Source organism: Bison bison, unplaced genomic scaffold (assembly GCF_000754665.1).
Source record: "Bison bison bison isolate TAMUID 2011002044 unplaced genomic scaffold, Bison_UMD1.0 scf7180017864038, whole genome shotgun sequence".
Classification (NCBI taxonomy): Eukaryota; Metazoa; Chordata; class Mammalia; order Artiodactyla; family Bovidae; genus Bison; species Bison bison.
In genome coordinates, this window is record NW_011494610.1 from 1781065 (window position 1) to 1793082 (window position 12018).

Below are 12018 nucleotides of genomic sequence, written 5' to 3' on the forward strand. Positions count from 1 at the left end.
GTGTCCGACTCTGTGCGCCCTCATAGACAGCAGCCCACCAGGCTCCCCCGTCCCTGGGATTCTCCAGGCAAGAATATGGAGTGGGTTGCCATTTCCTTCTCCAATGCATGAAAGTGAAAAGTGAAAGTGAAGTTGTGAAGTCGCTCAGTCGTGCCTGACTCTTAGCAACCCCATGGACTGCAGCCTACCAGGCTCCTTCATCCATGGGATTTTCCAGGCAACAGTATTGGAATGGGTTGCCATTGCCTTTTATTCTCAGTTCAGTTCAGTTCAGTCGCTCAGTTGTGTCCGACTCTTTGCAACCCCATGAATCGAAGCATGCCGGGCCTCCCTGTCCATCACCAACTCTCGGAGTTCACTCAGACTCACGTCCATCGAGTCAGTGATGCCATCCAACCATCTCATCCTCTGTCATCCCCTTCTCCTCCTGCCCCTAATCCCTCCCAGCATCAGAGTCTTTTCCAATGAGTCAACTCTTCACATGAGGTGGCCAAAGTACTGGAGTTTCAGCTTTAGCATCATTCCTTCCAAAGAAAGCCCAGGACTGATCTCCTTCAGAATGGACTGGTTGGATCTCCATGCTCAAAACATGTTTTATTTTTATTATTATTTTTTGCCGTGGACCGTTTTTAAAGTCTTTGTTGAATTTGTTTCAATACTGTTTACGTTTTGTGTTTTTTTTTGGCTGCAAGGCGTGTGGAATCTTAACTCCCTGACCAGGGATCGAACCTGTACCCCCTGCATTGGAGGGCAAAGTCTTAACCACTGGACTGCCAGGGAAGTCCCTCAACGTATTTAATACTGGTTCAGTATTATTATCCATTATATAGTCTGTATTAAAATTTCCTCCAAGGTCCTTTTTACAATAAACAAAACCTGGATCCAGTCAAGGTCCACCGTTTGCCTTTGGTTTTTATCTTTCATGCTGTGGTATTTTTGAGTCCAGGCTTGGTATTTTGTAGCAAGCCCCACATTCTGTATTTGCTTGCTTTTTGTTTTTAGTTATATTCAGGTTAGCATTTTTTGGCAAAAATACTACGGAGGGGGCGTTATGTTTTTCCTATTGCATCATATCAAAAAACATATACGTCGATTTGGTCCATTATTGGTGATGCCATGTGAGAGTGATTGATTTGATAGCTTGGTTAATGTGCTGTCTGCCAGATGGCCCCAGTGCAAAGCAAGCTCCTCCGTTTTGCAGGTGATGAGTACTCCGTGGGATGATACTTTGGGACTGAATATACAGTAAATGTGCTATTGCCCAATAACCTTTCATCCAGTGACTTTATCATCTAATGAACAGCCCTGTGCCTTCCCACCTTGCGCCTGTCTGCTCCTTTGAACACAGGCTAAGAGTGGTCCCTAAGGGATGCTTGTTTTGAGGATCAATGCCTGGCATACAATAAATGCTCCATAAATGTTATTTATTACTGGACGAAAACAAGTATGAAAAAAATTAAGGGCCAGGCTAGGGTTGCACTCCATACTCCCGGGGTCCGGGGCAGCTCCCAGGCGGTAAGTCAGAGACAGAGGCCCTGACGTCCACGCGGCCACGCCCTCGCGCCGCGGAAGCCAGACCGGCGGGACCACCCAGCGCCCGGGGCCGCGCAAGGCCCCCTGGGACCGGTAGTGCTGGGCGTGGCCGCAGGACTACATGTCCCGTCGGCCTCCGCGCCGCGGCTCCCGGCGGCGGCCGCCTCAGCCCCTTCACAGCGACGGCGGCGGCCGCGGCGGCTGAGTCGGTAGCGGCGGCGGCGGCGGCTGCTGGCTGAGGAGCGGCGAGTTTCCGATTTAAAGCTGAGTTGCGAGGAAAATGGCGGCGGGCGGTGAGTGGAGATAAAGGAAGAGCGGCGGCGGGCGAGCGGGTGGAGGGCGAGGCGGGGGAAGGAGGGCGAGTCCCCCCGGGCTGCGGCGAGCTCGCGGCTCCGGCTCCGCGGAGGCGCTGAGGGGCGCGCTGCGCGAGGGGCGCGCGGGGACACTTTCGGGGTGTCGGGGCCGCGCCGCTCTCCCGCAGCCTCTGGGCGGCCCGCGGTCGCGGGAGGGGTGTCGAAGCTGGGCGGCAGCTAGCTTGAGGGTGCGGGGGGGGGGGTCCTCGCGCCGAGGGGGTCACTCCGAGGAGTTTGGGGGAGACCGCGGGGGTCCACTTTTTCCTCCTGTCCCTGAAGTTTTACCCTCTTGCAGCCCTCGGGGTGCTTCTGAAAGCTCCCCACGACCCCCACCTCCCGCCGCCTCCGTGTCTCTCGGTTCTTCAAAGAAGTAGAGGGCGGGGGGAAGCCGCACTGCTCCCCACTCAGCCCCAGCCCAGCCTCCGAGTGGTACCGAGAAGCGGCTGGGATTTTGCTGCCGTGTTTCCTCCTGCACTTGGGGCGTTTTAAGTATTTTTAACCCAGATTATCTGTGGGATTTCCATTTTGGGCATGGATAGATTCTCAGCAGTTTTTCTCAGTAAAAGCATTTTTGCTACCTCTGGTGTGAAGGCTGGGAAATGGCAAGTGGAAGTTAGTGAATTAAATTTGGGGCTGGGCTGTCTTTATCATTACTCTCCCACCCCCTCCCCCCTTTTCCATCTCTTATCTTCCTACGTACATTGACTCAATTTGTGATGGTTTAGAGAAACTGTTGGTTTTGCACATGTTTTAGAAAAGCAATCCACGAGTAGTTGGGAGGGCTTAGTTGCTTCCTAGGCAGTTTGAGGGCACTCAGGGTGGAAAAGTTCACCAAAAGAGCAGTTGTGAGAGGCAGAGAGCATCGTCTCGAAATCTCACAAGCAGGAGGAGTTCGGGCTTTTCAAATGGAAAGACAGGGAAAGGTCTGAAATTCTCCTGAAGTAGAAACTTTTTTCCCCCTCCCGAATATGAAGACTTCCTTCTTGATCGTTGTGAGCAGCAGCGCTTCAAAGCCAACCTGTTTTTGTTATTAAGCCTGTACCGTAAAGAAACAGGAAGGCGAGTACCAGCTGTCTTGCTGCAGTGGTTTGAAATGGAGTTGAGTGAGATGAGTGAGAGTGCTAGTAGTATTGAGTGAGATTGCGGCATCTCCTCGGTTCAGAAGCCTGGGCTCAGATCCGCCTTACTGGTCCCTGGCTGCAAAAACGCTTCAGTATTTGTTGCAGCAGGTTGTTTAGAGGATGATGGAAGAAACAAAAAAACTTAAGTCTTGTGATTGCCGCCTAAACCAAAATGTTAAATAGAAATCTGTAAGTTTTGTGAAAGGTGCTTTCTTGAAAACATTCAGTTGTTGCTTGTTTGCTTAGTATAGGTTATGCCCCATATAACTGGTCTCGGGACTACTGGGAGGGTACAAAAACATTGAAAATGAGCCTCTCTCCTAATCTAAACCCTCCAGTTCCCATTTCCAGGAGGCAACACCTCTTACTGGTTTCTGGAGTATTCTTGGTGTTTGGAATAATTATTTTGAGAATTTTCATTTGAAACACACTCCCGTTGGATAGCAAAAGCAGGGAAAGAAAATGAACCAAAGAAAGGGAAAAATGGGTGGGAATACAGTTTCCTTTTTACTATCTTCAACAATTGTTATTGACCACTAGAGAAGCTCTTCCAAACTTACTGTTTGTGTTGCCTTATCTATTAACACCCTTAAGGAAATAACAATCTGTGGGTCTTCAGGGTGAAGAATCCTGCCAGGGTTCATTGTTTGTATGTAAGATGAAGCCTCCGTTTGTAACATGTAAAATGATACTGAACACTAGCTTCTGTCACTGGAGGTTGCTTCAGGTTCTGCATTTAAATGAGCAGTAATCTAGATTGCCAGCGATCCCAAATTATAGGGGAATTTTATGTATCGATAGAAATGACTTAATTGTCCAATTAGCATTTTTAAAAAGGCATATGCCAGCTTCTGGTACATAGAAGAACGTTTTGGACGTGAGCATTATGGACTAAGTGGGAAGCTGCATTTGTAGAGCAGTTATCGGAAATATGTCTACCTTAAAATATTCTTTCACTCCAGAAGCGTTGAAAATGCATAACAACCCTAGCATAATTAACAAGATTAAAAAAAAAGTTTTAGGATGGTAGTTTTAAATTTACCAACACTAACAGTTCATTAGAAAAATGATATTAAAGACTAGGGGATTAATGACTCTATTAAATACACATTTTGAAAGTGAATATTCTGTGCTTTTTTTGCCAAGTAGAAATTATTTCTGTACGTTGAAGCCCGCACCCCGCAAATAAGCTAGAATTCATTCAGTACAGAGTGAATGTTCTATAGGACCCTCGATCCTTTTTCTAGGAGACATGTAAATAAAAAATAATTTTTGAAATGATTATGTACCAGTACCTTCTTGATTGGTCATTTGAAATAAACTTTCTGTGTCAGGTATGTCAGGGACATATTAAAGATAAAAAGTTTTATTTTTTCTTTTAAATTCGGTCCTTTGAGCGTTAGCAGTATGATTCTAGAAAAGTTCCTATTGATTTGGAGACTAGTAGGTTTTTGAGAAGTCTCTTAAAAGAATGACTTAACATTTTAGTTTGGACAATAGGATAGGATAAAAAAACACAAACTACTATTGTCCTATGCCTTACCGGTGTTAAAGTAAATGGCTTTAGGGTTTCTTTCTGCATTTTTTTTTTTTTTTAGACTATATAATTTTGAGCCTTGGCCAGAGGATGTGGACAACTTTTGAAAACTTTTAATTTGTTGCAAGTTTAGAATGAATATAGCCTCTAGTGATGATAGGCAGCCAAGTGATCACAGTTTAACAGTTGTTACTCTTTAAATGCTGCCAGGACTAGAAAAAAGTTGCTGATCGTGATTGAAGAGGAGCTGCAGTTTCTTGAAGGTTAAACCAGGGAGTACCTATCCCAGTTTGGTTTGAATTCACTGTATTCTGTGGTGTAGAATATTCCTTTTTTTGCTTTGTTGAGTGGTTAAAGCTTTGGGAGCAGGAAATTAGTATTGGAAATGTTTGTTAGCTTTTCTTTTTCCTCATAATTCAACACATTAAAGTGATAGGTCTGTCTGTAGATTCTCAGGCATAGCATTGAGGTTGAGTGCTGCAGTAAAATGTGGGCATCTTCTTTCATTTTATGAGTGCTTTTTGGGGTGGGGGAGGGGATGACAAGATGAACATTTCACTTAAGGTGGAGGAGGGGCTCTGTTGTAATGAGGTTTAGTCTTTCACTTTATTAATGCTAGGTAAATTCATTTGGCCCATTGGTTTTCTGACAGGGTTTCTGGGAAAAGATTATTTTGAGTTAAAGATGCAGTTTAGCTAGAGCTTAAACTTATTTTCAACTTCTAACAAATGGTGGAATTGACTTGAGTTTAATCGCCTTTCCCTTTCCTACCTTCTGGTGGAGAGTTGTTAAATGAACAGGAAAATGGCCAGAAGATACACAGCGGGAGTTGAACGGAAGGCCTGCAGTGTCTAGAAGGCTGATTTAGCCCCAAACTGGATGATCTTCTTAGACCACATACTGCCAGTTCCCAACTCTGTCAGGGTTAAACTCAGTTTGGTAGTTTCTTTGGCCTAGATCAGGTGACAGGGGGGCAGTAATAAACTACCTGTGGAGTAAATGTTGTGGCTTGGAGGCAAAGGAAAGAAGCCTGACCTGACTGGCAGAGAGGCTTCACCTATTTCGAAGAATAGTGAGCTAGTGTTTCCGTGTTTGTCCTTTTCCTCTTTTTCATTAGGAATGTCTGTGTCCTATTTTTTCTTTTCTGTTAATATTTTTAATTGATGTGTTCTACCAAAGAGTGTGACTTTGTGTTCACCTATGAAGGAATTCTTTTGAAATTTTAATTTAGTTAGAGCTACAGGTGAGGGTTCTGAAACTCTACTTTTTGGAAAGTAGGCTGACTAGATTGCTAAATTTAACCTTTTCATCATGCACAGGATGAAGAGAGAATTTTGGCCCTGGTGGCCCATAGTAATAGGTAATCTAGTGCTCCCTGGGGCTTTGCTTTTGGTGGCTGTGGCAGCTGAGTAGGAGTGGTAGATGGATAGATGGGGGAAGGACTGCAGAAGTCAGCATAATCCTCAATTAGGATAAGCCTCATGGTTAATTGAATGTTGAGTGTACAGGTTAAATCCCATTATAACAAACTCCAGGGGACTGGCTAAATTATTTTGTTGTACTGGGATTTGCTTTATTGACTAAATAAATTGAAATAAATAATTTGAAATAAATTGGTCTTTATATTTTTGTTAGAGATGCTGGAAAGATTTTTGTTTGTTGTTTATGGCACACTGTGTATTGTAAAAGTTGGGAAGCTGTTGTGTGAGCCCGTGTGTGTTTGTTGTCTCACCTTCATTTTTAATGCTTTTGCCTTTAAAAAGGAAGGAACCCTTGGTGAGCTGAGCAGATAATTTGTCCCCCATACTCCCCCCATGTCTCTGTCTAGAGTAACTCCATTAGTTTATCTCAACAACCAAAGAAGTTTATTAGTGAGTACTACTGCCATGATCAAAGTGTGGTGGGAGGAAATGGGAAATCCCCCAGGTTTCCAGGTGACTGCTGCTGGTAATTTTTTTCTGCCTCTGAAAACTTAAAAAAATAAAATTACTTCATTTTCGTGTGACCTTTTCTTTGTCAGTAATAATTAAGGTAACCCTTTTTTGTTCAGCACAGTGTAGTTTGAGATCTTTAGATTTCTATATGGTATTATTTGAAAGAACACATTGGTAAGCTAATCTTTAAGATGCTTCCATATAAATGTGGAATCTTTCAGAAATAGGATTAATACACATATGAGAAAAATACTATTCTTAAATCTTTGCCAGAAATATGCTTTTTTTTCTTTGGTATTTGTCAAACTTGAGGCATTTACATCCTCCTTTCATATCTAAAGCTAGCATTTTTAGTTTGCTGAGAGCTTTTTGATTGGGTGCAGCAAGACATTTTTGAAGTCATTCTTTTAAATAGATGTCCCATGAAGGAGGGAAAAAATCTGAAAGAGGGAATTTCAAAGCAACCCAAGCGGTGTTTTCAAAGTTCTCAAGTCTTGAGAATAATGACTGACTAGTAGGCAGGAAGCCTCAGTTGTATTGTGGTATTGTTCCTCCATCTTGTGCATTTGAGAACTTGAGTACAAAAGAGGAGAAAGCTTGGGGAAGGGGAAGAAACGGTTTTAACATGCAAGAAAAGGGGAGGGGGGAGACTATTAGTGTAAATGCTCTTTGCTCTTCTGTTTAAGTGAAATCTAAAACCAAATTTTACTTTGAGGGGAAATACTTGTTTATCAAAATCTGAAGGTCTAAAATTGCTAGAAATGATAGTTGATATTGGTGGAAAGAGCTGTGCGATCATATGCTTAGGTTTAAAACAATTTTAACTAGGGAAAAAACCCTACAGGTGCAAGAAAAACCTTTAAAAATATCCCACTTTGTTACCTGAGTAGTGTCATTTGTTAGCTTGTTACTTTGAAAAGAATAGTACCAGTGAAGAGTTTGAGAATAATTTGGAAGTTTGTAGTCCGAGAGAGCAAATTGGCCTCTTCAGGTGCAAAGAGATGGAGTCTGTGATCTTCCAGGGTTCCTTATATTAGAAAATCTTATAAACTTAATACATCATATAAATATGGAGAATGGCCTTAATTTTTTTTTTTTCCCCAAATATTAAATGGTTTGAGCACTTTGTGCCAGATAATGTGCAGATACAGGTTTCTTTGCTGACTCAAGAGTTTGGGGACAGGAAGAGTTTGAGATCTTGACTTCACCCTAGTGATATATGCCACAAGGGCAAAATTTGTGTGTGTGTTTGTGTGTGTGTGTGTGTGTGTGTGTATGGGGTGGGGCAGGGAGGGAGAGACTCTTCAAACTCTTCCTTCTAGTGTAAGAAAATGAAGTCATATTTTCTTTACTCCCAGTAAAGCTGTCATCAGTGAAATGGATTATTGAATTTAAGTCACTCTGTAGCGTAGCTACATCAGCTTGGTTTTGTTTCTAGATTGAAATTTGGCAGCTGTATTCAAAACTGTTTTAAGGATCACCCAGTTTTCTCTGAAGCAGATTGTGTCTAAATTTAGTCTACACACTCTCTGCTCCATCCAGACTCATCTCTCTCTTCTTTTTTTTTTAACCTGCCTGGTGGTGGTGGTTTTATGACAATACTTTCATCCAAGAGAGTTGGTTCCTTTGCTGTTAGAGCAAGTACATGGCCGCATCTAGGAAAATCTTAACTTCACCAGGGAGCAAAATAACTCCACACGCATGGTGCATCTCTTGGGAGGGTCAGTGGTATCTTTTCGTAAGAGACAGGACTATTACTATATTAAGTTTTAAAAATAATTTCATTGGGAATCAGTAACATTAATTCAGGAGGCTGCTTTCAGAGTGCATAACCACATCTAGAATGGTGGAAGCCTTAGGTGTATGAGCCCCAAATTAGGCGAACCTAAAATCATGAACTTGCCCAGTAACCTTCCATCTCCCTTTTTAAACCATATACAAAATGGCTCCCATATGTGACTTTTAAAACTGACTTTCATAGCACCATTTTCTTACTTCTGAGGCCTTAAGCTTCAATCATCTTTAATTGGCCACTGCTTGGCTGCTGCGCGCTCCCCCATAAACACACATACTTAAACACTGTTTATTAAGCTTGTACTATTTAAGGCACCGTGAGAGTTAAAAAGGTTTTGACCTCCAAGTGCACACAATCAATCAGGTATTCACATCACTTCACAACAAGGTAATCTATTTTGCCTGTAAAGATCTTGGAGAAGTTCGGAGGAGGAAAGGTGATCAGGAGGCAGGGCTTTGAAAAATGACTATGATTTTTATTATGGAGAGAGCACAGTTCCTGTTGGTGGCAAATGGTTAGCAAGCATGAAGAGGTAAAACATTTCAAGACTTGATTATTTATTTATTTGGCCGTGTCCTGTGGCATGTGAAATCTTAGTTCCCTGACCAACCCTGGCCCTCTGCATTGCCCCCTGAGTTTTAACCACCAGACTGCCAGCAAAGTTGATTATTTTAAAATTCAGTTACGGTGTTGAATAAATGCTTTTGGTTTTGCAGAATCCTCTTGATGTATTATTCTTAAATATATTTTCATTCCAATTTCTAAAACTAGTCCAGGCCCTAGGTTACTATAATACTTTTCAATTAGTCTCTACCCTTTCCCTAATCCGATTTTTCTGCCATTTTACACTTTTTAAACATTTTGAACACATTTTTTTCTAAAAAATCTGCAGAGTACAACCCAAATTCCATAACCTAATACTCAGTTCTTATCATAGCCTTTTTTAAAAAAACTGTCTTTTCCACTTTTGTTGCTGCTTGTTTTAGTCATGCTATTTTTTTTTTTTTTTCTCTGTCTTTCTCCCATGCTGTCTAGTCTGGTCATAAGGCCCAGCCTAGAGCCTGTCTCATTTCAGTAAATTTCCCAGGCTACCACAACTGAAAATATGATTGTTCGTTCCTGACATGAATCTTAATTAACTCCTTCCATGTATAGGAATCCGTATTCATTGATTGAGAGGACAAATTCAGTCAGATTGTCTATGCTTTGAGATAGGGACTGTACCTTTTTGTAAGCGTTTAAAATCCTCTTTTCAATTATATTCATTTTAAGTCCCCCCAAACGTTTGGTGTTTGAATGTGGAAGTTTCCAGAGTTCAACTCTAAATCTGGTTTTCTACCTGGAAATTGAGATAAAATTAGTGTCTTTGGGCTTTGCTTGGGACTTAGGTCTCCCTCGTAGAGTTGGCCCCGATGAGTCTTGTCTGGGCTTTAAAATGCCACATTCCTGTTTGCCACTTGCTCGTGGCCTGGGCGGACGGTTGTGTAAGTTGCTTAGATGTTTTCATCCAGTACCCCTGTTCTTCAAAGAATTGTGCTAAATGTTGTGGGCTTTAATATCCCTTTGTGATCTAGGAGTTTATAATGTAGATGAGAAATGAGTGTAATTGAAAAAACATAGCTGCAGCAACATAAATAAGTGGCCATTTTCAGCTGGAATTGGTAGGGAAACCTCATGCAGGAGATGGAGTCGGTCTGAAGGGAACTCATTACTGCTTATAATCTCCCTTGCCCACCTCTTTTATTCTGTGGTGCTTACTTAACATAAAATTATAATGTTTAAAAAATTCATTTAAAAAAGTGTATGTGAAAAAGTACAAGTAAGGGTCCTGGTACCCTAGGTCTTTGGTCATTATAGCTACCCCCTGTCTCCCTTAGGCTGCTACTGTTAGAGGATATTCTATACTTTTGCTTACAGCTGTCTCTCTAGTTTCTATTTTTCTACACCACCCCCGCCCCGGGGATTGAACCCAGGCCCTCGGCAGTGAGAGGATGGAGTCCTGACCACCAGGGAATTCCCCATATCTGTATATCTTACACTTTAGTTGCTGTTGTCTTTTTTTGCTCTCTCTGTTTAGTTGCTAAGTGGTGTCTGACTCTTGCAACCCTATGGATTGGAGACTGTCAGGCTCTTCTGTCCATGGGATTCTCCAGGCAAGAATACTGGAGTGGGGTGCCTTTTTTGCTCTACTTCCACCCTTTTACCCCAGTAGAATTCTGTTCCCTGCGTTCTTTTTTTTTTTTTTTTGTTCCCTGCGTTCTGATACAAATTAGCTATAAAAGATAAAAACTGCCATTTATCAGGAACCTGTGTGCCTGCACATTGTTGTGTGCTTAATGTACATGATCTCATTTAATAGTTTGGGTTTTTCTGTTTAGAGCCCTTTTTCCTTCTTCAAATGAAGTCTTACACAAAGCCTTATTCAAAATAGAAAAGATGAGTCTTTTAAAATTTATTTTCTAGGTTGAAATTTAAACTGTTTACTGGTTATAAAGGCAGTGAAAATGAAACTTGTGATGAGTATAAAATTTGAAATTGGGTTATGAAGAACTATTATGGGCCTAAATCTTATCTCTGCCTCGAGTTCATTTCTGTATTAAAAAAATTCCAACTCATACATGGATATAGTTGCTGATGGTCTCAGTTCAGAAATATTTTTAAAACTATGTAACAGGTGCACATGGGGCAGATTTGCAAGGTACCAAACGGGTGTACAGTGGAAAGTGAGGTGCCTTCCTCAGCCGTTTGCCAGCCATTTCACTGTCCCCTGCCCAAAGGTGGCCATTGTTACTCTAGGCATATAAATGCATGTACTTGAAAAGGTTTAAGCTTGATGAATTTCTCCTGTATTTGGGGGTAAACTTTATATTGAAGTGTAACATCACTCAGAAAAGTGCACAGTACAGTCTGATAAATTTTCATAGAATGAACACACCTATGTAACTGGCGCTTAAGCCCTATTCTGGACTGTGTATACTTTTTAAATGATCTTGAAGAGGTTTCATATCTGTTTTTATAGCTACTGATTTCTTTCTAAAGGTTACACAGTACTCTGCTGTATGGATATATATCATAATTTATCCAACTTCCAACTGTAAGTGTATTCATACATACTTCTTTGTTCCCATGTTTTGTTATAAAGTATATAAAAATTTGTGGTTGGAGAATGTTACTTTAAAGACTATGAATACTCTAACTTTTTATAGATACTGCAACTTACTCCCTTTAGGGGTATCCATTTACCAGTGAAGTGCCTGTTTCCCTCATCTCTGAGTAGTATGTTGTGGTATCAAATTTTTTAATTTGAGAAATTTAAAATGTTTCATGTATTTACTCTAGTGCTTTTTTTCCCCTTTTAACATAAAAATATAAAAATTAAAAATTAAGTTAGGATATCAAACTGGTGTGTGTGTGTGTGTGTATGTGTATATGTGTGTATGTTAGTCAGTTAGTCATGTCCGACTCTCTGCGACCCCATGGACTGGGGTCCTCTAGGCTCCTCTGTCCGTGGAATTTTCCAGGTAAGAATACTCCAGTGGTACTTCCCTGGTGGTTCAGTGGTTGAGAATCTGCCTGCCGATGTAGGAGGACATGGGTTCAATTCCTGGTCTGGGAGGATCCATGTGCTGAGGAGCAGCTGGGCTGGTGCACCACAGCTACTGAAACCCAAGTGCTCTAGGGCCCTCTTGCCATAATTCCTGACGCTTGAGAACCCTAGAGCCTGTGCTCTGCAACACAGGGAAGC

The 12018-nt window shown here is 41.8% G+C and overlaps 1 protein-coding gene across 3 annotated transcripts in view; it reads left to right on the forward strand.

Moving 5' to 3' along the window:
* Positions 1 to 1689: 1689 nt before the first annotated feature.
* NCOA3 (nuclear receptor coactivator 3) overlaps positions 1690 to 12018 on the forward strand; it is a 123756-nt gene continuing 113427 nt past the window's right edge. For 2 of the 3 annotated variants that reach the window (XM_010835056.1, XM_010835058.1), the window contains exon 1: positions 1690 to 1826. The gene's annotated coding sequence lies outside the window, so the exon portion shown is untranslated. Of the gene's footprint in view, positions 1827 to 11312; positions 11368 to 12018 lie in introns of all 3 variants that reach the window. The other variant, XM_010835057.1, reaches the window with a different exon arrangement.